Source organism: Leucoraja erinacea, chromosome 2 (assembly GCF_028641065.1).
Source record: "Leucoraja erinacea ecotype New England chromosome 2, Leri_hhj_1, whole genome shotgun sequence".
NCBI classification, from domain to species: Eukaryota; Metazoa; Chordata; class Chondrichthyes; order Rajiformes; family Rajidae; genus Leucoraja; species Leucoraja erinaceus.
Window position 1 is genome coordinate 130559152 of NC_073378.1, and position 26924 is coordinate 130586075.

The following is a 26924-nucleotide window of genomic DNA, read 5'->3' on the forward strand; positions in this document are numbered from 1 at the left end:
GATACCGGGCTGTAGGTAGAGGCTGCTGACACCAGCGCCACCGGAAGTACAACACCGGAAGTCCGGGGAGAGGGAGATACATAGATAAGGAAGTGTAAGGTGTGAAAATGGACTCACCTGTGTCAACTAGGTTTTATAGCTGAGTTAGTCCCATCAGCATCTAGCCCATACCCCTCTAAACCCTTCCTCTCATGTGCACGTCCAAATGTCTGCTAATTATTGCCTCTGTACCACTCTCTACAGCCTGTTTGGGCAATTCATGCACCACCATATATTCCAGATATGGATATTTTTAAAGCGGAGATAGATAGATTCTAGATTAGTACGGATGTCAGAGGTTATAGGGAGAAGGCAGGAGAATGGGGTTAGGAGGGAGAGTTAGGTCATCCAAGATTGAATGGCAGAGTAGACTTGATGGGCCGAATAGCCTAATTCTGCTCCTATCACATGACCTTATGATCTTTGTGTGAAGAAAATGCCCCTCAGGTCTCTTAAATCTTTCCCCTCTCAAGTTAAACCTTTGTTCTTTAGTATTGGCTCCTCCACCCTGGGAAAAATGCTGTGACCATCCCTCTTATCAATGCATCTCATTATTTTTAATTACCTCTGTAAGGCCATCCCTCAGTTCCTTATCCTTCAGGAAAAAAGTCCCTGCCCATCCAGCCTCTCCTTATGCCTCAAGCCCTTGGTCCTGGTAGCATCCTAGCATTCTGTACCCTTTCCATCATTCCGAAAACAGGTCAACCCTAACTACACACAATACTCCAAATGTGGTTTCAGTGCCTTTACCAATGAAGGCAAGTATACCAAGTGGCTTCTTTTCTGCCTGTCTACCTGTGTTAACACATTCGGGAACTGTGTTACTGTGTACCTGTACCCCTATGGTATCTCTGCATCACACCACACTCTGGCCTCTACAATTAACTGTGTAAATTCTACCCTGGTTTGCCCTGTCAAAATGCATCACCTCAGGTTGCCAACTTAACATCAGATTGACTAACTCATTAAATGGCTGAGCACACTTGAAGGCCTGAGTGGCCTTCTTCTGTCCGCATGTTCTCCACAGATACTGCCTAGGCCTTTTGAGTATTTCCAGTACTTTTGTTTTAATATGACGGTGCACCGTGCCGGTATTAGGGTGGCATGGTGGCACAGCGGTAGAGTTGCTGCCTTACAGCGCTTAGAGCGCCAGAGAACCGGGTTCGATCCTGACGACGGGTGCTGTCTGTACCGAGATTGTACGTTCTCCCTGTGACCGTATGGGTTTCTCCGAGATCTTTGGTTTCCTCCCGCAATCCAAAGATGTACAAGTTGGTTGGTTAATTGGCTTGGTATAATAATACATTGTGCCTAGAGTGTAGAGGATAGTGTTAACTTGTGGGGATCGTTGGTCGGTGCAGACTCGGTGGGTTGAAAGGCTTGTTCCCGCGCTGTATCTCTTCACTAAGCTAAATATGATTTTTTTTTAAATTTTAGTCCAATTACACAGAACCCGATTGTAACAGGAAAACTGAAGTCAGGGCAGTCAAGGTAGAATTGAAAATCTTGGCAGCAGTCCAGTAAAGGAAGGCTGGAGAACATAACATTGTAATGTAGCGGGAAAGAGGAAAAGGCCAGTGTCAACAATGAATCAGAGAGGAAGTCAGTACACAAAACATTGCGAAAATTCACGCAGAGGATGGAGTAGTTTTACAAGTAAGTGGAAATAGTTGCAACAAAAAGGAACTGTAGATGCTGGTTTATACCAAAGATAGGCACAAACTGCTGGAGTAACTCAGCGGGTCAGACAACATCTCTGGAGAAAATGGATAGATCTGAAGAAGGGTCCCGACCCAAAATGTCACCTATCCATTTTCTCCAGAGAAGCTACCTGATGCGCTGAGTTACTCCAGCATTTTGCTTGGAGAAATTGCTGCAACTGAGTTCATGGTATCTAGAAACGTAAGAAATTAGGTGTACAATAGCAGCTGCTATACTTACTGATAGGAATCATTGTTATCTGTGTACATTTTTGTAGATAGTCAGAAAAACAGTTAATATAAAACTGTAATCCAAAAAGCATAGTGCAATGTATGCACAGTATGTAGGCAAGAGTTGTAGAACATTGTTGACACAATATTTGCAGAACAGGGTGTAAAATCAGATGTAGGTGAGGCCTACCTTGGAAGGGATCCATTGGCACCTGAAGTGGAATTTATTAGAGATTAGACTGTGGGACCCGTTGGGTCCCATGTTCACACGGGAGGGCTGGTCCCCCGACGCAATATTCCACCTCTCCACCAATTCCAATATTGGTGGCCAGTGGGGAGGGCTTTCTGGAGTGCTGGTATGGGTTCTTGGGGTGGCAGCTCAGTCCCTCAAGCCTGATCTGCTGGCAGCTCACTCACGGCTGGTGGGCTGGCAGTTGACTCATGACTATTCCTTGAAATTCCATTTCAAGCAGGGTGCAAGGCCATCAAATTCAAGCGCAGTTTCTTACCACTATGAGCAGGGTGCAAGGCCACTGAATTCAAGTGCAGTTTCCAACTACTTCAAGCTGGATCCATGGCCACCAAATTCAAGTGCAGTTTCATTCCACTTCAAGCAGGGTCCAAGGCCACCAAATTCAAATGCAACTTCATACGATTTCATGCAGGGTGAAACCACCATAAAACCACACAAAACACCAAACTCACACTTCAGTAGACATTCAGTGTGTTCAGTTGATTCACAGCTCAGACATAGTCATGACCTCTCCCTCCCCCATCATGCAGAGACTGAGCCACACCCACACTTCCGGGTTTTATAACCCCTCCTCTTCCCACCGTAAAAGGTGTGCTTTCAGGGAATGATTGACAGGAGAGAGATTCTCAACATTTTTTAAACACTAATAACACTTTTATTTTTAATTGATGGGAAGAATTCTCTGCACCTGCTCAGCGGAGGTGGGGGGGGGGGGGGGGGGGGGGGGGACTGCATAAGATGGCCTAAACTCACAGCCATAAGCGGTAGCATTTTATCTTAAATCAGTGCAAACAGGAAGTAAGTGCATTTGCAGTAAGTAGTGCCTTTTAACTTCAAGGCAAAGCACCCAAGCCGCCACTTTCAGTAAGTAGTGACTTTCAACTTCAAGCCAAAGCACCCAAGCCACCATTTGCAGTAAGTAGCACCTTTCAACTTCAAGCCAAAGTACCCAAGCCACCATTTGCAGTAAGTTGTGCCTTTCAACTTCAAGCCAAAGCACCTAAGCCACCATTTGCAGTAAGTAGTGCCTTTCAACTTCAAGCCAAAACACCCAAGCCACCATTTGTAGTAAGTAGTGCCTTTCAACTTCAAGCCAAAGCACCCAAGCCACCATTTGCAGTAAGTAATGCCTTTCAACCTCAAGCCAAACCACCCAAGCCACCATTTGCAGTAAGTAGTGCCTTTCAACTTCAAGCCAAACCACCCAAGCCACCATTTGCAGTAAGTAGTGCCTTTCAACTTCAAGCCAAAGCACCCAAGCCACCATTTGCAGTAAGTAGTGCCTTTCAACTGCATGCCACCATTTGCAGTAAATAGTGCCTTTCAACTTCAAGCCAAAGCACCCAAGCCACCATTTGCAGTCATTAAAATGAAGAGTTTATTGAACAAGCTAATGGATTGAGTCAGCTTATGCATTGTTGAATTGTACAATTACATGCACGTAAATAGTTTAACTTGTTTAGTGCCACACCCTGAGTATATTCGGGCCATAGCCAATAGTGGAAAAAAAAATGCAGTGAACAGGTTAATTGATCTGAAGATAGACACAAAATGCTGGTGTAACTCAGCGGGTGTGGCAGCATCTCTGGAGAGATGGAATGGGTGACATTTCGGGTCGAGACCCTTCTTCAGTCAGAAGGGTGTCGACCTGAAATGTCACCCATTCCTTCTCTACAGCAATGCTGTCTGTCCCACTGAGGTACTCCAGCATTTTGTGTCTATCTTTGGTTTAAACCCGCATTTGCAGTTTCTTCCTACACAGATCAATTGATGTTCAGAGCTCACTTCCTTTACAAAAAGCTACCATGTATTATGCATGGGGATACCTTTAGTAGTTTCTATCACATAGTGTGTCTCCTGACACATCGTTGTATGAGGAGACATAATCTTAGTTAAGAGGTACTGCCTTGAGTAGAGGTTGTTCTGTTTATAGCTACCTATTTGCTCATGCAGGCATCAATGCAAGAGATGCTACATGCAGTAAACATGCTTTATTGTGCAGTTATATTGTACCTGTCTCCAGCTGCTACTTATGCAATGTTCAATCAGCCGGACCTGAGTTTATACGGCCAACTCTACCTTGCTGTGAATATAGACATAAAATGCTGCTGTAAATCAGCTGGACAGGTAGCATCTCTGGAGAGAAGGAATGGGTGACGTTTCGGGTTGAGAACCTTCTTCAGACTGTGCTGTGTCTACATTGCTGGGCTCTTTAGGCCACACTCATTGTTATCTTCAAAAATATTGCTTTGTTGCTTTATTATCTCCGCGTAAACTTTCTGGAATTCCCTCCTGAAAGCACTCTGGGAGTGCCTTAGAAAAATTGTATCGAGTCTTACATCAGCACAAATGATACGTAAACTTAGTTAGACACATAAAGCTGGGGTAGCTCAGCACGTCAGGCAGCATCTTTGGAGAAAAGGATTCTGTAACCTTTCGGGTTAGGACCCTTCTCAGACTGAGAGTCGGGGGGGGGGGGGGGGGGGGGGGGGGGGGGGGAAGAAGAACGGTGGATGATTTGGAGGAGTGTTGTGACCTTTTGGTTCAAGACCCTTCTTCAGATGATGTACTATGTACATGTGAAACTCGTATTCTGTAAAACCCGTAATAAACAAAAACAATGTTCCATATGTCTATATTTAAAAAACGGACAAATAAAGAGATTTTAAAAACATAGAAACATAGAAAATGGGTGCAGGAGTAGGCCATTCGGCCCTTCGAGCCTGTACCGCCATTCAATATGATCATGGCTGATCATCCAACTCAATATCCCGTACCTGCCTTCTCTCCATACCCCCTGATCCCCTTAGCCACAAGGGCCACATCTAACTCTTATAATAGAGGAAGTGGCATGGTGGCGTAGTGGTACAGTTGCTGCTTTACAGCACTTACAGTGTCAGAGACCCGGGTTCCATCGTTACGACGGGTGCTGTATGGATGGCGTTTGTACGTTCTCCCTAGGGCAGCGTGGGTTTTCTCTGAGATCTTCAGTTTCCACCCACACTCCAAAGACGTACATATTTGTAGGTTAATTGACTTGGTGTAAATGTAAATTGTCCCTAGTGTGTGCAGGATAGTGTTAATGTGCGGGGATCGCTGTTTCCTCTAAACAACATTTAAAAAGCCATTCAGTCCTTTGAGCTTGCACTATTCATTGGGACAATAGCATTTTACATATAATTTGCAGAACTGCTTAAACACTTTACAATTGATGCTTCAAATGGGGCTGCAACTATACTGCAATGGGATTGAATCCAAATGTGCTTTACTCGGATGTGGTTTGAAATCTTTTGTTTGGATCGTTATAAGGGAAGATCGATGGACTGAACAAAACTCTGAGATTATTTGATGCAACGTAATAAATTGTTTTATTATTCCCCTGACTATCAGTCTGAAGAAGGGTCTCAGCCCGGAATCTCACCTATTCCTTCTCTCCAGAGATGCTGTCTGACCCGTTGAGTTGTTACAGCATTTTGTGTCTATCTTCGTAATAAATAGTTGCTTTCATCAAATACTAAGGAAAGCATTTAATTTATTATTATTGTGACGTGTACCAAGATGCAGTGAAATGCTTTGTTTTGCATGCTGCCCAACCAAATCATACCATGAGTTATGACAGACACAGGTATAGAGGAATGACTGTAGTGGATAATAGCAGATCCTCTTCTGGGACAGCATACAAAGAGATAACTTGTCATAGAGTCATAGAGTAATTGTGTGATACGGTGTGGATCACACTGGCCAACATGTGCCAGCTACACTAGTCCCACTTGCCCGCATTTGGTACAAATTCCTCCAAACCTGTCCTATCCATGTACCTGTCTACTTGTTTCTTAAAGGATGGGATTATCCCAGCCTCAACTACCTCCTCTGGTAGGGTGTTTCATACACCCACTACCCTTTGTATGAAAATGTTACCCCTCAGATTCCTATTAATGATCTGGCACAAACTTGCGACTTTCAAGGCCCAAGTCTCTTCAAATTAAGTCTGATTTTTGGGATTAGGATTCGGTTATTTATTGTCACAAGCAACAAGGTACAGTGAAAAGCTATTGTGTGCATGCAATCCAATCAAATCAGATAAAACTATACACAAAGGCAATCAAACCAAACACAGGGACAATGGGTGAAGTAAAGAGAAAGATACCAGAGTGCAGAATATACTTTCTCAGCATTGAAGCGCAACAAGTCCAAAGAAAAAGTCCAATGTCAGCAGTGAGGTAGGTCGGAAGATTGGTACTGTACCCTAATTTATGGAAGGGCCATTTAGATTTATGATAACAGAGGGGAAGAAGCTGCTCCTGAGTCTGGTGGTGTGTGCTTTAAAGCTTCTGTATCTTCTGCCCGATGGGAGCAGAGAGAAGGTGAAGAAGGAGAGAAGATTGGAGCAGAGAGAAGAACAAGAATTGTCCTTGTTGGCTGCTTTGCCAAAGTAGCATGAGGTATTGGTGTCAGAAGTTATGGGGAGAAGGCAGGAGAATTGGGTTGAGAGGGAAAGATCGATCAGCCATAATTGAATGGTGGAGAAGACTTAATGGGCCAAATGGCCATTTCTGCTCCTAGAACGTATGAAATGTGCAATGAAGATTTGCATCAGAACTGTACTCCCCCAAATTTATATTGACAATTGTGTGCTCTGTGGTAACACATTAAATTGGAACACTAATTTGAGTCTAATGTCATAGATGAGAGCCTGCAATATGAACCTATTAAAATAAAAAAGGATACAAATGACAGATGCAGCATAGAAACAGTACCTTTAGCCCAACTATTCTACATTGCCCATCAAACACCCATTTACACTACTGCAACACATCTAGTACAACTTTATTCTCTTCATATGGTCATCAATTCTCCCTGGTTCCACCACTCACTTACATGCAAGGGGCAACTAACAAAGTCATAAGGTCATGTGATGGGAGCAGAATTAGGCCATTCGACCCATCAAGTCTACTCTCCCATTCAATCATGGCAGATCTATCTTCCCCTCCTAACCTCATTTTCCTGCCTTCTCCCCATAATCTCCGACACCTGTACTCATCAAGAATCTATTTATCTCTGCCTTACAAAAATCCACTGACTTGGCCTCCACAGCCCTCCACTGCAAAGAATTCCACAGATTCGCCACCTCTGATTAAATAAATGTCTCCTCATCTCCTTCCTAAAGGAACGTCCTTTGATTCTGAGGTTATGATGTCTTGTCCTAGACTCTCCCACTAGTGGAAACATCCTCTCCACGTACACTCTATCCAAGCCTTTCACTCTTCTGTATGTTTCCACGAGGTCCCCCCTCATTCTTCTAAACTCCAGTGAGTACTGGCCCAGTGCTGACAAGCGTTCATCATAGGTCAACCTACTCATTCCTGGGATCATTCTTGGAAACCTCCTCTGGACCCTCTCCAGAGAATTCACCCGGGATGTGGGAGGAAACTGGAAAGCGGTCAGGATTGAACCCAGGTCTCTGGTGCTGTGAGGCAGTGGCTACACGCTTAATTATTGTGCCACTCCTACATTGAAAATGCACAAAACACAAATTGAATAGAAAAAGATAAGAAGCTTACGTATGCCAGTTCTCTGGATAAATGTGGGGGAACTACCTCATATTCTCCTCACAGAAGTGACCTCCCATTCACACTTCAGCTCAGCGGTGGTTTTGACTTGGCTCCAGATGATATGACAACACGACCACAGTGTCGGTCAACAACACTGATCAAAATTCACCATGCAGTACCAATTACAAAGCAAATGGAATTATCAATCGAGGTTGCCAAATCAATTATGTTTATGCCATGGATACCACATTGTAAAATGTGTGGAGGTTCAAGCCGGTTCACACTACATTTGGTCGTTGGCATCTCAGGAAGCTGCTATGCCCCAGAAAGTGATGCGCAGGGAAACTCTATACAATTTATCTCAATGGAGGGGGAGGGGGGGGTCGCAGAGAACAATGGCGCCGTGAAGGAAGGGGGACTCGGTAGCAATGTTACAAAATGTTGAGATTTAAAACATCAAGTCTGCAATTTATCCCATCACATAAAGCATAACAATAAGTTTAATTTGACACCTAATTCACTTTCATATCTCAAGTAATAAAAAAGTTATGGCCATTTTCATACTCGGAAATTAGCATCTTGTTCCCTATTGATTTTCTATGGACATAACAAAAAAGCTGTGATCGTGGACAGTCAAAAGCCCATAACCTTCTTAAAAATTAAGAGAACTGAATGAAATTTTCAGTTATCATGGAATTAAGCATTCTGAAACAAATATAAAATAATCTTACTTGGATGATCTGAAATTAAAGCATATAATTAGTTAGTTACCCAATTGTAGCTAATTTCAAACTTCAATTACTAGATCTAAACATCTATCCATTTCTTAATAAATGATTAACATTTTTAAATAGCCCAAGTGTCCAAATAATATTCACAAATAATTCACAATAAAACATGATTTTTAAATCTCACTTACATCAATTTATAGGCCAAATGGAAGGAATTTAGTGTTCATTTGCTGTAAATTAAAGTCAATTTAAATCGGCTTTCTAGTGGGTTCCTGTGAACGCGCTGGTTTAGAACGTTCACATTGCGCTGGATTTGTGCCCTCAAGTGCCCAGAAAAATACTGCGGGACATAAAGAGCCCAAAATGAACTACTCGCTATAGAAAACTTTAATTACAGGGTTATATACAAGCCCCATTTAATGTAAAAATAAGGTACATACCTTTAATTGTTTGCTTTATAAAACCCTGGGGCTGCGAGAGGTTGCGGAGTGAGAGAGTGATTTTTAAACTACTATAAACATTATACAAATCCATAAAAACTAATAATACCTTTTGCGACGGGGTCTTTCAGCGATTTTCCGTTAATGATTTACTAGGCTGAACATTTTCGATTGGAACAGCCTAGTAAAAATCGCGTTTTAAACCCGCCCCCTCTAAACAGCGCCAAAATCGCGGACATGGGGTAGGGCAGATGCTCAGCCACGATTCAGGTAGGTTTTGTAACATACCTAGACTCGGGGGGTGGGGGGAAGGGGGGGGGGGGGAGGGGGGGGAGGTAGGGTGGTCTTCTATCATTATGTGCGATGGCAGGCAGTAGATAGGACTGTTCGGTACTCTCATCACTCGTCAGTGCCAACACGTGGCAACACTTGTGTACTGCCTGGGCTGTAAGCACAATAAAGCTTTTCACTGTACCTAGGTACACGTGACAATAAAATATTATTTATTCATTCATTCATCCATCCATTCGTGTTCTATTACCTGCTTTCTCTATCTTTCTGGCTTCTGTCAACCATTTATAGATATAGAAATGCCAGATGTGGATTTCTTCCAGCTGATCCGGTTTTCTCCCGCATCCCAAAGGCATGTGGGTTGGTAGTTAGTCGGCCACTCTACATTGCCTCTGGTTGTAGAAAGGTCGTAGAATGTAGGGGGAGTCAATGCGAATATGGGGACAATTTTTAAAAATGGGATTAATGTAGGATTAGTGTGAATGGGTGGTTGATGGTCTGCATAGACTCAGTGGACCAAATTTTCCTTCCTGTGCAACTCCAGATGCCCAGAGTAGGTGAATGGAAGACCAGAAGACACATGTCACTGGGATTTAAGGTGAAGGGGAAAAGATTTAATAGGAATCTGTGGGGTAACTTTTTCACACAAAGGGTGGTGGGTGTATGGAACAAGCTGCCAAAGGAGGTAATTGAGGCAAGGACTATCCCTACATTTAAGAAACAATTAGACAGGTACGTGGATAGGACAGGTTTGGAGGAATATAGGCCAAAAGCGGGCAGGTGGGACCGATGTAGCTGAGACATGTTGGGCAAGTTGAGCCGAAGAGCCTGTTTCCACACTGTATCACTCTGTGTTTCTATCAGTTTTAAGAAGGGTTTTGACCTGACAATCGGCTATTATCCATATCCTCCACAGATGCTGCCTGACTTGTTGAGTTACTCCAGCACTTTGTGTTCGGCGCATGATTTCAGCAGCTGCAGTTCCTTGTAGGAACTTCTGTGATCAGTTTGCTCCTGTATCTCTGTCAAAATTGTGCACGTTCTCTAAAATGCTTTTACATAAGCTCCAAACTAAATTGCAAGAACGCTATGTATTCACAACAATATATTTTCTTTGACCATTTAAGGAACATCAAACTTTACAATGGTTAATGCTCACTGTGTAGTAAAGAACTGTAGATGCTGGCTTAAATTGAAGGAAGACACAAAATGCTGGAGTAACTCAGCGGGTCAGGCAGCATCTCTGGAGAGAAGAATTGGGCGACGTTTCGGGCCAAGACCCTTCTTCAGACTGATATCAGGGGAAGGGGTGGGACAGAGATAGAACGTAGTTGGAGACAGTAAGACTAATGGGATAGAGAGGGAAAGCAAGGGCTATCTGAAGTTAGAGAAGTCAATGGTCAAACTGCTGGGGTGTAAGCTACCCAAGCGAAATATGAGGTGCTGTTCCTCCAATTTGCACTGGGCCTCGCTCTGACAATGGAGGAGGCCCAGGACAGAAAGGTCAGTGTGGGAATGGGAGGGGGAGTTGAAGTGTTGAGCTACCGGGAGATCAGGCAGGTTTAGACGGACTGAGTGGAGATGATCAGCGAAACGATCGCTGAGTCTGCGCTTGGTCTCACCAATATATAGGATTCCACACCTGGAACAGCGGATACAGTAGATGAGGTTGAACCTCTGCCTCACCTGCAAAGACTGTTTGGTCCTTGGATGGTCGAGGGAGGAGGTAGGTCGGCGGGTGTTGCATCTCCTGCAGTTGCAGGGGAAAGTACCTAGGGAGGGGGTGATTTAGGTGGGAATGGACCAGTTGACCTGGGAGTTTTGGAGGGAATGGTCTCTGCGGAAGAGGAAAGGGGTGGAGATGAGAAGATGTGGCCAGTAGTGGGATCCTGTTGGAGGTGACAAAAATGTTGAAGGATTATATGCTGTATGAGACAGCTGATGGGGTGGAAGGTGAGGACAAGGGGGACTCTGTCCTTGTTACGAATGGGGGGGAGGGGGAGCAAGAGCGGAGTTGCGGAATATCGAGGAGACCCTAGTAAGAGCCTCATCTATAATAGAAGAGGGGATCCCACCTTTCCTAAAGAATGAGGAAATCTCCGATGCCCTGGTATGGACGCATCCTGGGCACAGATGCAGCGTAGACGGAGGAATTGGGAGCAGGGGATAGGGCCTTTACAGGGTGGGAAGAAGTGTAGTCAAGATAGCTATGGGAGTCAGTAAATTTGTAGTAGATGTCGGTCAATAGTTTGTTTCCTGTGATGGAGACGGTGAGATCTAGAAATGGTAAGGAGATGTCGGAGATGGTCCAAGTGAAATTGAGTGCCGGTTAGAAATTAGTGCTGAAGTTGATGAAGTCAGTGAGTTCTGCATGGGTGCAGGAGGTAGCACCAATGCAATCAGCAATGTACTGGAGGTAGAGTTCGGGGATATGGCCAATGTACACCTGGAACATGGATTGTTCGACATACCCTACAAAGATGCAGGCATAGCTAGGGCCCATGTGAGGGTCCATAGCTACGCCATGGATTTGGAGGAATTGGGAGGTGTCGAAGGAGATTGGTGAGGGTAAGGGCCAGCTCTATTACACGGAGGAGAGTATTGGTAGACGGAAATTGTCTAGTTCTGCAGTTGAGGAAGAAACGGAGTGCTTTAATCCCTTCCTGGTAGGGGATGGAGGTATAGATTAACTGGACATCCATAGTAAAGATGAGGGTGTGGGGGCCTGGAAAACAGAAGTCTTTGAGGAGACAAAGAGTGTGTGAGGTGTATTGGACAAAGGTGGGGAGGCTTTGGACCACGGGGATAGGATGAGGTATGTGGAAACATACGTTCAGATTGATGAAGGGACCCGACCCAAAATGTCACCCAGTCCTTCCCTTCAGAGATACTACCTGTCCTGCTGAGGTACTCCAGCATTTTGTGTCTATCTTCGATTTAAACCAGCATCTGCAGTTGTTTCCTACACAAGTGAATGTGGCAGATCTGGTAGGGGGCACACACTGTAGCTATGGTTTACTGGCGGGGGAGGAAATTAATGTTCAGGAGGATGAGTAGTGTATTAATCAAGTGGGTTGCATTTGACCTTATACTGTTGAGATACTTGAGTGTTGTCGGACCTGCATTCATCCAAGTGAGCAACTGCAGGTGAAGGAAGGGCCTTGGGTACTGATCTCTCATCACAGGAATCCCAGGCTGTCTGCTGCTCTTGAAGCTACATACTCACATGACTGGTTTAGTCTAGTTTAGTTTAGAGATACAGTACAGAAACAGGTGCTTCGGCCACCCAGTCCACACCGACCAGCGATCCCTGCACACTTATAACCATATAACCATATAACAATTACAGCACGGAAACAGGCCATCTCGGCCCTACAAGTCCATGCCGAACAATTTTTTTTTCCCCTTAGTCCCACCTGCTTGCACTCGTACCATAACCCTCCATTCCCTTCTCATCCATATGCCTATCCAATTTATTTTTAAATTATACCAACGAACCTGCCTCCACCACTTCCACTGGGAGCTCATTCCACACCACCACCACTCTCTGCGTAAAGAAGTTCCCCCTCATATTACCCCTAAACTTCTGTCCCTTAATTCTGAAGTCATGTCCTCTTGTTTGAATCTTCCCTATTCTCAAAGGGAAAAGCTTGTCCACATCAACTCTGTCTATCCCTCTCATCATTTTAAAGACCTCTATCAGGTCCCCCATTAACCTTCTGCGCTCCAGAGAATAAAGACCTAACTTATTCAACCTATCTCTGTAACTTAGTTGTTGAAACCCAGGCAACATTCTAGTAAATCTCCTCTGTACTCTCTCTATTTTGTTGACATCCTTCCTATAATTGGGCGACCAAAATTGTACACCATACTCCAGATTTGGTCTCACCAATGCCTTGTACAATTTTAACATTACATCCCAGCTTCTATACTCAATGCTCTGATTTATAAAGGCTAGCATACCAAAAGCTTTCTTTACCACCCTATCTATATGAGATTCCACCTTCAAGGCAGTGACTTAATAGTCAATACTTAATAGTATCCAACACATACGCGGGCCAATTTACAATTTCACCAGGCTAATTAGCCTACAAACCTGTACGTCTTTGGAGTGTGAGACGAAACCCGGAGACACATGGAGAAAACCCACGCAGGTCACGGGGCGAACGTACAAACTACGTACAGACAGCACCCAGAGTTAGGATCAAACCCGGGTCTCTGGAGCTGTAAGGCAGCAACTCTACCGCTGTGCTACTGTGCAGTCAAGATTGAGTTTCTAGTCAGCAGGGACTCCCAATATGTTTGTGTTCAGTTTGATCAGTTGGTAATGAGAGGCTAGTGATGGTGAGAGCATTGATCATCAAGAATACATTCTTAGATGCTCTCAACTTCAGGATGGTCATTGTCAGGCAATTTTGTCAGGTGGATGTTACTTATAGTTTCATTCAATACCTGCAAGCCGCATAGGATTTCATTTCCTGTGGAGTTGAAACAGACGGCTGTGTTTTTTTAGCTTAGAGATACAGCGCGGAAACAGGCCCTTCGGCCCACCGGGTCCGTGCCGACCAGCGATCCCCGCACACTAACACTATCCTACACACACTAGGGACAATTTTACATTTACCAAGCCAATTAACCTACAAACCTGCACATCTTTGGAGTGTGGGAGGAAACCGAAGATCTCGGAGAAAACCCACGCAGATCACGGGGAGAACGTGCAAACACCCATCGTCGGGATCGAACCCAGGTCTCTGGCGCTGCAGGCACTGTAAGACAGCAACTCTACTGCTGCACCACTGTGGCGCCAAGGTTATGGGGAGAAGGCAAAGAATGGGGTTGAAAGGAAAAGATAGTAGCTCACCCATGGTTGAATGGCGAGTAGACTCGATGGACATCATGGTCTACTTCTGCTGGTGTAACTCATGAACTTATGATATGGAGATGTCGGCAACCTTCTCGTAGTCTCTCCTGTTAATCCACGTAGACTTCTCTTGTGGAATACATCGTGGAGACTGATGCCATTAACACGAAAAAGAAAAAAAAAAGAAATGGAGTTCAAACATTAAGTAATTTTCAACAAAATATCTCCACTTCCGATCTTATGATTGACTGGGGAACATTGATGTCGAACCTGAAGATTATTAAGCCGAGGGCACAATCCAATATCACCATGTTGATTCTAATCAATATTCAGAGAGTATAAGAATACTTTGTGCGACTGAATTTTTTTTCCAGCAACTGGGAACCAGTCACTTGGTGAAGGCTTGTGCCAGAAATATGATGTGTGCATGAACCATACACAGGCATTTCACTTAGGTGTAATAAGATACCACTTTGTTGAAGGGCAAGGAATGTTTAGAGAAAGCATTATCTCAGTATTCTCCCTAAATCACGCTCCAAGACACTGGAAGATAGCCAAGAATTTAATGTAACACACAAAGGAACTTTATTTATAGACACAACTAGCTTCAGGAACAGCTACTTTCCTACAACCATCAGTTTCTCAAATAGGTCTAAATCATAGGTTCTGGGTCTCCTCCATTGTCAGTGAGGCTAAACGCAAATTGGAGGAACAGCCTCTCATATTTCGGTTGGGCAGCTTATAGCGCAGTGGTATGAATATTGATTTATCTAACTTCACGTAAACATAGAAACATAGAAAATAGGTGGAGTAGGCCATTCGGCCCTTCGAGCCTGCACCGCCATTCAATTTGTCCTAACCCCAACGTAGTCCCGGCATTCCCTTTCTCTCTATCCCTCCCCACCCAAGTCGCACTGCTTCTCGTTTTCACCCAACTAACAGCTACCAATGGCCTGTTTCCTTTATCATCATTACTTTTTTGCATATCTTTCATTCATTGTTCTTTATCTCTCCACATCTCTCATCGTCTATATCTCTCGTTTCCCTTATCCCTAACCAGCCAGAAGTAGGTTCTCATCCCGAAATGTCACCCATTCCTTCTCTCCTGAGATGCTACCTGTCCAGCTGAGTTACTCCAGCTTTTTGTGTCTATTTTAGGTTAACAGCACTGGGCCTGTATTCGCTGGAGAGGAAAACGTTGAGGGGGGACCTCATTGAAACTTACAGAATAGTGCAAGGCATAGATAGAGTGGATGTGGAAAGGATGTTTCCACTGGTGGGAGAGTCTAGGAGCAGAGGTTATAGCCTCAGAATTAAAGGGCACTCTTTTAAAGGAGGTGAGGAGGAATTTCTTTAGTCAGAGGAGAGTTAATCTGTGGAACTCATTGCCAAGTCAGTGGATATTTTAAAGGCAGAGATAGACAAATTCTTGATCAGAACGGGTGTCAAGGGTTATGGGGAGAAGGCAGGAAAATGGGATTTGGAAGCATGATTGGATGGTGGAGTAGACTCGATGGGCCAAATTCTACTTCTATAATTTGTGAACATAGAAACATCGAAATTGGTGCAGGAGTAGGCCATTCGGCCATTTAAGCAATCATCGCCATTCAATATGATCGTGGCTGATCATCCAAAATCAATACCCGGTTCCGGCTTTTTCCCCATATCCCTTGATTCTCTTAGTCCTAAGAACTAACGTGAATTTGTGAACAGGTTATTGTGTAGAACAAGATTTCTTTTGGTGTCTTCCTCTATGCACACAGACAGCCTCTTAAAGGTATGACACAGAGATAATTTTGTCACATATTACAATTCTTAATTGGATACCAATTAACACCAGATAATTCACTTTAATAAAAACAGAAAATCTGGAAAAACTGGTCAAACTTTTCATAGAAATGTAAAGTGATTCTGCATGTCACTGAATCCTTTCACGAACTTCTACAGATGTTCAGTAGAATGTATCCTTGACCTTTCTCATGGCCAAGAATGGCAATGTTAATGAACAGAAAGCTGGAGGTTGCTGAGATTAGGGTGGACAGTCTAGTCCATCAGTGACTCAGCTCTCCCCGCCATCAGAAGCACTGCCTCAAGAACAAAAACAGGAAGGCAGATTACTATCTAAATGGCTTCAAGTTGGGAAAAGGGGAAGTACAACGTGATCTGGGGGTCCTTGTACATCAGTCTATGAAAATCAGCATGCAGGTACAGCAGGCAGTGAAAGCGAATGGCATGTTGGCCTTTAGAACAAGAGGAATCAAATATAGGAGCAAAGAGGCCCTTCTGCAGTTGTACAGGGCCCTAGTGAGACCACACCTGGAGTATTGTGTGCAGTTTTGGTCCCCTAATTTGAGGAAGGACATTCTTGCTATTGAGGGAGTGCAGCATAGGTTTACAAGGTTAATTCCCGGGATGGCGGGACTATCATATGCTGAGAGAATGGAGTGGCTGGGCGTGTACACTCTGGAGTTTAGAAGGATAAGAGAGGATCTCATTGAAATATATAAGATTGTTAAGGGCTTGGACACACTAGAGGCAGGCAACATGTTCCCGATGTTGGGGGAGTCCAGAACCAGGGGCCACAGTTTAATTCAATTCAACTTTATTGTCATTGCACAAATATGAGTATAGGTACAACGAAATGCAGTTTAGCATTTGGTCATAGTCATAGTGCAAGATAATAATAATAATAATAATAATACATTTTATTTTCGGGTGCCTTTCAAAGTCTCAAGGACACCTTACAAAGATTAACAGAAGAGAAAAAAACATATAGTCAGAGAAAAATAAATAATAAGGACATCATCAATATACAAATTAAAGATAGAAATCGCTCCAAAGACACAAAATCAAAAAAAATTAAAAAACTCAATGTGAAGAGAGCAGCGGCAGCTAAAGCGCGCCAGCGTCCACTCTCCCTTCCGACCGCCATCTTGGACACAGACTAACATAGTAACTACACACAGAAAAATCATCCTCAGGATGGTTGGGGAAGGCATAAAGTCCAGTCCCCATCCCCAGTTCACCCAAAGTCAGGCCTATTGAGGCCACCGCTATTGCCTCTACAGAGGCCCGATGTTCCTGGCCGTTCTGGCCGGGTGGTCTTGCCCCGGCGTCGGGAGAGTCCTCACGGTGGCTGGGCCACCTGGAACGGCCGCTTCCCAGCAGGGGATTGTCGGCTTCGGAAGCCGACAAGGCCGCGCCTGGTTGGAGCTCCCAGTCTCCCGATGTTTAAGAGGGCGCCGTCCACTTCGCTCCGCAGACCCGCAGCCCGGAGGTGTTGATCTCGGCGGTCACATCTCACCGGACCTCCAGCGCGTCTATCCAGCGCGGCGACCCAGGCAAGGCATCGCCCGCTCCGCACAACGATAGCGCTCCAGCACTGCGCCTCCACCGAAGCCGAGGTGCTGGGTGGACCCCGCCAGGAAACGGCGCTCCAAGCCCGCTGGTAGGCCACGAGGACGGGTCGACGGGCAGCCCGGAGAAAAAGCTGCCTTACCGACCAGATAGGGACCTAGAAGTAAGATTACCTCCTTCCCCCCACATTAAGAAGTCCATTTCTCCTACAAACGAAAAATAAGACTTACTAAAAACTGGGAAAAAAATGGATTAAACAGATGGCTGCTGGTTAGCAGCCGTTCCCCAAGATGGCTCCTCCTCACAAGATAGATCCCACAAGATAGTAGAAGTAAAAATAAAAATACAAAATAATCATACAATAAAAATAAAAAATACTGGTTAACAATGTGTGGATTGTGGATGAATTAAAACTGATTGGGAAGAGTGCAGTGGAGAGATAAGTTTATTTGGCCTTCCATCACAGCGATGTGATGGATGTTTATGTAAATTATGTTGCGTCTTGGGTCTATTTGTTTGTAATGTATGGCTGCAGAAACGGCATTTTGTTTGGACCTCAAGGGGTCCAAATGACAATTAAATGTATCTTGTATCTTGTATCTGATACATAGGCAAATAAATGTATACAAATGGGAGAGTCTAAAGGTAGCTAGCGACAGGACTGTGAGTTCAGCAGTGTAATGGTGTTGTTGAAAAAGCTGTCCCTCATCCTGCTTGTGCGACACCTGAGGCTCCTGTACCGCCTCCCTGATGGGAGGAGGGCAAATCGTCCATGGTTAGGGTGAGAGGGGTCTTTGATGATCTTCCCAGCCCGTCTCAGACACCATTTTCGGTGGAGGGCATCCATGGCAGGGAGCGGGGCACCGATGATGTGCTGAGTGGTTTTCACCACCCGTTGCAGTGCCTTCCTGTCAGCTGTGGTGCAGCTGCTGTACCATACCGTGAAGCAGGTGGTCAGGATGCTTTCGACGGTACAGCGGTAAAAGTTGGACAGGATCTGGGGGGGACAGGTGCACTTTCTCAAAGCCTCCTCAGAAAGTAAAGGCGCTGCTGCGCCTTTTTGATCAATTTGGTGGTATTGAGGGACCAGGACAGATCCTCTGAGATGTGCACCCCGAGGAATTTGTAGTTGGAGACGCGCTCCACCTCAGTCCCGTTTATGTGGATGGGGGTATGTCTGCCACCTCTGGTCTTCCTGAAGTCAACGATGATTTCCTTCGTCTGCTTGGAGTTGAGGACGAGGTTATTGTTGGTACACCAGGCTGCCAGGTTCTGGACCTCCTCCCTATAGGCTGATTCATTGTTGTCACTGATCAGTCCTACCATCGTGGTGTCATCGTCAAATTTTATGATGGCGTTGGAGCCATACTTAGGAACGCAGTCATGGGTGAAGAGGGAGTAGAGGAGAGGGCTGAGCACACAGCCCTGGGGCACGCTGGTGTTCAGTGTTAGAGTGGAGGAGGTGAGGTTGTTGATCCTAACAGACTGTGGTCTGTTGGTGAGGAAATCCGGTGTCCAATTGCAGAGGGAGGTGGTGATGCCAAGTCCGCTGAGTTTGGTGATCAAGCTGGCGGGGATGACAGTGTTAAAGGCGGAGCTGAAGTCGATGAACAATAACCTGATGTAGAAGTTGTTGTTGTCCACGTGGGTCAGGGCAGAGTGTAGGGCCGCAGATATGGCGTCCTCTGTTGACCAGTTGGGCCGGTAGGCAAACTGATGGGGGTCCAGTGTGGGGGGGAGGCTGGCTTTGAGGTGAGCGAAGATCAGCTGCTCAAAGCACTTTGCGATGACTGGGCGGAAGTCATTGAGACTCCCTGAAGCTGACTGTTTGGGCACTGGCACAATGGTCGAGGTCTTGAGGCAAGTGGGGACAACACCCTGGGCCAGTGACAGATTGAAAATGTCAGTGAAGACAAGGGATAGTTGTCCAGCACATGCCCTGAGCACACGCCCGGGGATGCCATCGGGGCCGGCGGCTTTGTGTTCATTCACCTTGCTCAGTGCGCCTTGTACAGCAGAGGTGGAGAGACCGAGGGGTTGTTCATTCGGGGGTGGGGCAGCTTTGATGGCTGGTGTGTTAAGAATAAGGAGTAAGCCATTTAGAACGGAGACAAGGAAATAGTTTTTCTCACAGAGAGTGGTGAGTCTGTAGAATTCACTGCATCAGAGGACAGTGGAGGCAGGTTCTCTGGATGCTTTCAAGAGAGAGCTAGATAGGGCTCTTAAAAATAGCGGAGTCAGGGGATATGGTTAGAAGGCAGGAACAGGATACTGATGGGGATGATCAGCCATGATCACATTGAATGGCGGTGCTGGCTCGAAGGGCCATATGGCCTACTCCTGCACCTATTGTCCATTGTCTATTGACTATATGACATCTATCATCAAAGACCCTTACCACCTAGGTCATGCCTTCTCACTACTACCATCTGAAGACCCACACCACTAGCTTCAGAATCAGCCACTTTCCTACAACCATCAGGTTCTTCAACAGATCTACACAGGTAGTGTAGCGTAGGTTCACGAGATTGATCCCTGGGATGGTGGGACCTACATATGAGGAAAGATTGAAACAACTAGGCTTGTATTGACTGGAGTTTAGAAGGATGAGGGGGAGATCTTATAGAAACATATAAAATTATAAAAGGACTGGACAAGCTATCTGCAGAAAAAATGTTCCCAATGTTGGGCGAGTCCAGAACCAGGGGCCACAGTCTTACAATAAAGAGGAGGCCATTTAGGACTGAGGTGAGAAAAAAAGTTTTTACCCATTTGTGAATTTGTGGAATTCCCTGCCACAGAGGGCAGTGGAGGCCAAGTCACTGGATTGATTTAAGAGAGAGTTAGACAGAGCTCTAGGGGCTAGTGGAATCAAGGGATATGGGGAGAAGGCAGGCACGGGTTATTGATTGGGGACGATCAGCCATGATGACAATGAATGGCGGTGCTGGCTCGAAGGGCCGAATGGCCTCCTCCTACACGTATTTTCGATGTTTCTATGTTTAAAATCAAATCCTTCGTCAGCAATGGAACATGGTGGCACAGCGGTAGAGTTACTGCTTTACAGTGCTTTCTGCGCCAGGGACCCGAGTTCGATCCCGACTACGGGTGCTGTCTGTATGGAGTTTGTACGTCCTCCCTATGACCACATGGGTTTTCACCAAGATCTTCTGTTTCCACTCACACTCCAAAGACGTACAGGTTTGTAGGTTAATTGGCTTGGTATAATTGTAAATTGTCCCTAGTGTGTGTAGGCTAGTGTAAATATGCGGGGATTGCTGGTTGGTGTGAATGCGGTTGGCCGCAGGGCCTATTTCTGCACTGTATCTCTAAATTAAACTGAACTAAACTAAACTAAGTGTTACCCATTCCTTCCATCCTGAGATGCTGCCTGTCCCGCTGAGTTACTCCAGTATTATGTATCTAACTATGGACCGCCTCTTGCACAAACTTGGACTTGGACTTGCTTCTCTAAATGTGGTTTGCACTAACGTTTTGTTTGTGCAATCTTTTTCTTTTCATTGCCTTGCATAACTTCTATATTTTACAAATACTTTATGCTATTTGGGTGCTGTCTAAGTCTATGTGGCTGTGATGCTGCTGCAAGCAAGATTTCTTCTCATCAATACATCACCGTACTTGTGCATATGACCAGAAACCCGACTTGACAAACCTGGGGCTCATTGCGTTCGAACGAAGTGTCCTTCCAGAAATTATTTTTAATATAATGGTGTTGAATTTGCAGAGAGAATGGTGAGATTATTAACTTTCACTGTTATCACAATAGCTGGCGGTAATGATAACTCCTCATATATAAGTAATTAAGTAAGTAAGTAAGTAAGTAAGTTTATTGGCCAAGTATTCACATACAAGGAATTTGTCTTGGTGCTCCGCCAACAAGTAACAACATGACATTCAGTGACAGTTACGAATGACTCAGAAAACACAAAACATTAATAATAATAAAACATTAATGATAAAACACCATTGATCAAGCATGTGAACCAACAAAATACCAGATCGAAGGGAGGCTACAGATTTTTGGCTGTTGAGTAGAGCAACTACTCGTGGATATAAACTGTTTTTATGGCTGGCCATGGCAGCTTTGACAGTCCGGAGTCGCCTTCCAGAAGGAAGTGATTCAAAGAGTTTGTGGCCAGGGTGAGAGGGGTCAGAGATGATCTTACCCGCTCGCTTCCTGGTCCTTGCAGTGTACAGTTCATCAATGGAGGGAAGGTTGCAACCAATAATCTTCTCTGCTGATCAGATGATTCGCTGGAGCCTCCAGGTGTCATGCTTGGTGGCTAAGCCAAACCAGCCCATGATGGAGAAGGTGAGAACAGACTCTATGATGCCCATGTAGAATTGGACCATCATTGCCTGTGGCAGATTGTGCTTCCTCAGCTGCCGTGGGAAGTACATCCTCTGTTGTGCCTTTTTGACTGTGGAGTCGATGGTCGCCCCCCACTTAAGGTCCTTGGAGAGATGATGGTTCCCAGGAACTTAAAAGACTCCACAGATGTGACTGTGGTGTTGTTGATGGTGAGTGAGGTGACAGGAGGGGGGGCTCTCCTAAAGTCTACAATCAATTCCACTGATTGGCACATTTATATGTGACAATCCAAAAGCAACTATCAGTTTTATTTACAGCCCTTACATTCTTTGCGAAGGCAATCAATGCATATTCAATTATGTAATGAGAACTATAATTATATAGAACCACTTCTCATTATGAATAAAAATTGCTTACTCTTGTGGAATGAAAGGAAACTGCATTTTTAAATGTTGCATAAAACCATGAATATTGCCCCCACTGTCACTGAAAATATTGTATAATTTGAATGGATTACACTCCCTCAATATAATTAGTTTAACCTTTGAAAGTTTTACATGAATTGATGTGAAGCTTTTACATTTCACTTGCTCTCTGTAAAATTTGTTCAGGTCAGGTCGGGTGTAGTTCCCTCCACCACGGGGACCATGTAATCCTGTGCTACCTGCTTCATGGCCGGAGAGTCAGCGACTAAACCGTCTCCCCCACCTGGTTTGCCAGCTGCACCAAAAACAATGGTCAAAGGATTTCACTTGTCAAAGGGTGGAAGAGCTCCTAGTGAGCCAACGGCCATCCACACTTCAGTAAAAGTTGCGATCACTGTCCTACATAGCATTGTAAGGAATGATGATAAAGCACACACACACCAGAATCCTATACTTCCAGCGGCGGAAGTCCGCAGGAACTGGAAGACGGAGGTGTGTGGTGCGTCCGTCACCGTTCCTGTTGGAAACTGGCACCGCTGCGTCGCTAATGTTTTTCACGATGATGTATGAATGAACTAATCTGTAATATGCTTATTAAATGGGCACATGGATGTGCAGGGAATGGAAGGATATGAATGATGATGATAAGTTTAGGTGAGATAAATTTACCTTTGCATCATGTTTGGATGAACATTGTGGGTCAGAAGCTTTGTTCCAGTGCTGTACTGTTCTATGTTCTATGTTCTAAGGTGGCTGTTTCCTGTTTTTGCGGTCTGTCAGAAGATTTGAACCTGATTGCTTGTTCGGCCAGCTCGATGTTGTCACCATTGTTTAGTAGAGAGTAGAGTGTTAATTTGTTCATGATATATGTATTTTTATTTCTATTTATTTTTACTGCACACTGAATGGACACTGGTTGAGCAACATTTTTTTGTTTCCTCTGGGTATGCGAGTACTCAGGAAAATGACAATAAAGATATACAATATAAATTGTCAGGCGCTAAAGATGCTCCACAAAATGTAGTGTTGATAGTCCACTATGTCAGATTTCATCAGTCAATGGTCTCCTCTCTTCATGGTCTACCAGAAAATATATGGCCAAAATAAAATCTGAAGAAGGGTCTCGACCCGAAACGTCACCCATTCCTTCTCTCCAGAGATGCTGTCTGTCCCACTGAGTTACTCCAGCATTTTGTGTCTATTGGAGGCAGAAATTAAAATCTGTATTGAGAGTTTTATCAAATCAGAACCCGATACTTTGTAGTTTTGGGGATGATCACATATGAGATGTTTTCTGAATCGACTCTCTGTTAGTGTCAGAACTAGTTCTGTTAGTGTCAGAAGATTCAAGATTCAAGAGAGTTTATTGTCATGTGTCCCTGATAGGACAACTAAATTCTTGCTTTGCTTCAGCACAACAGAACATAGTAGGCAATGACTACAGAACAGATCAGTGTGTCCATATACCATTACATAAAAATATACACACATGAATAAATACTGATAACGTGCAAATAAACAGATAATGGGCTATTAATGTTCAGGGTTTTGTCCGAGCCAAGTTTAATAGCCTGATGGCTGTGGGGAAGTAGCTACTCCTGAACCTGGTCGTTGCAGTCTTCAGGCTCCTGTACCTTCTACATGAAGGTAACGGGGAGATGAATGTGTGGCCAGGATGGTATAGAACTGGACCGTTCTACCACAGGTTACATTGGCTCAGTTTCTCTCTCTCATTAGCATGGCCTGATTTGCTTCGCAATCCCTACAACTCTGAATTTCACACCGTTTACATTCCTTTATTTGTGTTATCTCTCTTTAATTTCTTGCATTTTATAACTTTTTTTAGGTAGTATTATTTCTCTCTTACCACCCTTACTAACCCATCAATCAGATGACATAATCAATAGCATATCGCAACAGCTATTCCCAATCCTCCAATAAACCCCATAGTGGCATTTGCGTTTTTTAAATCTGCACTTTTTCTGTAGCTGTAATATTATGTTCTGCACACTGTTTGTTTTCTTTTTCGCTCTGCCTGTGGGTATGCATTTTTATGATCTGCCTGGATAATATTCAAGACAAAGTATTTCACTGCATCTCGGTAAATGTGACGATAACAAGCCAAAACCAACACCATCGTATCTCAGTTATTCCCTTTTCCTAAATACCCCTCTCCACCACACACAAAAAAACAAAATCTCTTTCCTAGTTCTAAATGTTAACATTGTTTCTCTTTGCATAGATGCTACGGAGAGATGGAAAGAAGGCAGGAACGGGGTACTGATTGGGGATTATCAGCCATGATCACATTGAATGGTGATGCCGGCTCGAATGGTCGAATGGCCTACTCCTGCACCTAATGTCTATTGTCTATTGACTTGCTTAGTGTTTCCGGTATTTTTCTTTTTATTTCTGCGCTTCCATTAGGACAATCTCATTAAATGCTTTAGACCTGTCAGCAGTGGCACATCCAATCCTTTCTGGAATATTTATATTACAAAGGGACAAATTCTACAATTGTTTTTGTCTTGGTATTATTTTATTTTCCTTTCTAACATGTAGACATTTATTGCCCCGTAAGTCCTTCATTTTGTGCAGAGCTGCGAGTGTAATTGAACCGCGCAATTATTGGCCAACGTTTCCATGCATTTTATTAGCGTCGAGTTCACCAGCACAGTCTGGGAAGTAAAGCCTTGAAGCTGTGACCAGTAATTTCAGTTATATATTGCAGTTCCATTGCAACACAAGGGAATTAGTTCAGGGTACTGGAAAATTGTCTCATTAAATAACTGCTATACCAGAAAGACTTAATGATATTGGATCAATAAAGTATGCCCGCGGAAATATTCTGCTACTTTCCCTTTTAATTGACAGTCTCAGCCCCAGATGAATACAGTGGGAGATAAAAGCATGGGGTCCGATCACTGCAGTCTAATCAGAACCTTAATGATTTTTTATTTCATGTTACTTTGTAGGTTACTTTCTGATGGTCAACTTTGATTAGGGCATACCTTAAGCGCTTGATTAAATAGTACATGATCTAGCCAATCTTCTGCCATGATTAGTCAGCTTTCTTCAAGTACAATTAGCTTGGCACTGTATGCATTTTAATAAGGGCTTTCACGTATCGCTGTCTTCTGTTGGAGCACATTTGAACAGAGAGCCACAGCAAGTTTACATGAATGGGGAAATGCGTTTAGTGGGAAGCACCAGGAATTAGAACAACTTGTGGCCCCTTGTAACGTTTGGCATGTTATGGCAAGGAGTTTCAGATGTTATTTTCTCTCTGCTTTTGATCTTATTACACCGACACAGACCGTGCAGTAATTAAACCCCCAGCCTTCTAATTCTAGTTAATGACCATATATTTAAGTGGACGAAAGATAGTAAAAGGAGCCTCAGGGTGACTCGTGCTATCAGAAGTGTGGAGAGGTTTGTGGATGGGTGCACTTACAACTTCAACAAATGAAAGCAGTCTTTGTCTTCTTGTAGCAAGACCCAGCCACATTCAGGCGTTGGTTGATAAGCGGCAAGTAACTTTCATGCCTCAAAAGTGCCTCAAAAATGTTAATCATTTCCAGCAAGATGGAGATGCAAGGAACTGCTAGATGCTAGAATCTTGAGCAAAACACAGTCTGAAGAAGGGTCCCGACCACGAAACACTGTCAGTCCATTCCCTCCACAGATGCTGCCTGACCGATTAAATCAAGGGATTTGGGGAAAAAGCAGGAGCAGGGTACTGATTCTGGATGATCAGCCATGACCATGTTGAATGGCGGTGTTGGCTCGAAGGGCCGAATGCCTTACTCCTGCACCTATTTTCTCTGTATGTTTCTATGACTGTGTTCAAAGAGACAGAGTCTGACTGAATATTTTTGACATTTAACAGCCTCCACTGTCAACAACCCAGAGTTATCATTGACCAGGTTAGGCCAATCACATAAATACCAAGGTTAAGAGCAAATCAGAGGCTGGGTACTTCAAGCAAAATGATTTGCCTTACGCCTATCCACCGTCTACAGAGCTATAACTCTGAATGTACGGAAGATCCTTACACTCCATCCAATGTCTTAAATATCCACTTCCCCAGTACTGGGCCTGTACTCGCTGGAGTTTAGAATAATGTGGGGGATCCTCATTGAAACGTACTGAAGAGTGAAAGGCTTGGACAGAGTGGATGTGGAGAGGATGTTTCCACAAGCGGTAGAGTCTAGGACTTGAGGTCATAGCCTCCAAATTAAAGGGCATTCTTTTAGGAAGGAGACGAGGAGAAATGTCTTTAGTCCGTGGGTGGTGAAGCTGTGGAATTCTTTGCCACAGAAGGCTGTGGACGTCAATGGATATATTTAAGGCAGACATAGATAGATTCTTGATTAGTACCGGTGTCAGAGGTTATGGGGAGAAGGCAGGAGAATGGGATTAGAAGGGAGAGATAGATCAGCCATGACTGAATAGTGGAGTAGACTTGATGGGCTGAATGGCCTAATTCTGCTCCTTTTATCTATGACCTTATGACCTGATAATAATAATAATAAAAAATTGTATTTATGGGTGCCTTTCAAGAGTCTCAAGGACAAATGACCCATTGTCAGGGAACGTGTCTGCTGTAGGTATAATATAAAATCTGCATTGAAGACCTCCTGTAAATCAACACTATATAAATCAGTTTTAAAAATCCTTATGGGCCTGTCCCACTTAACCAACTTTTTTG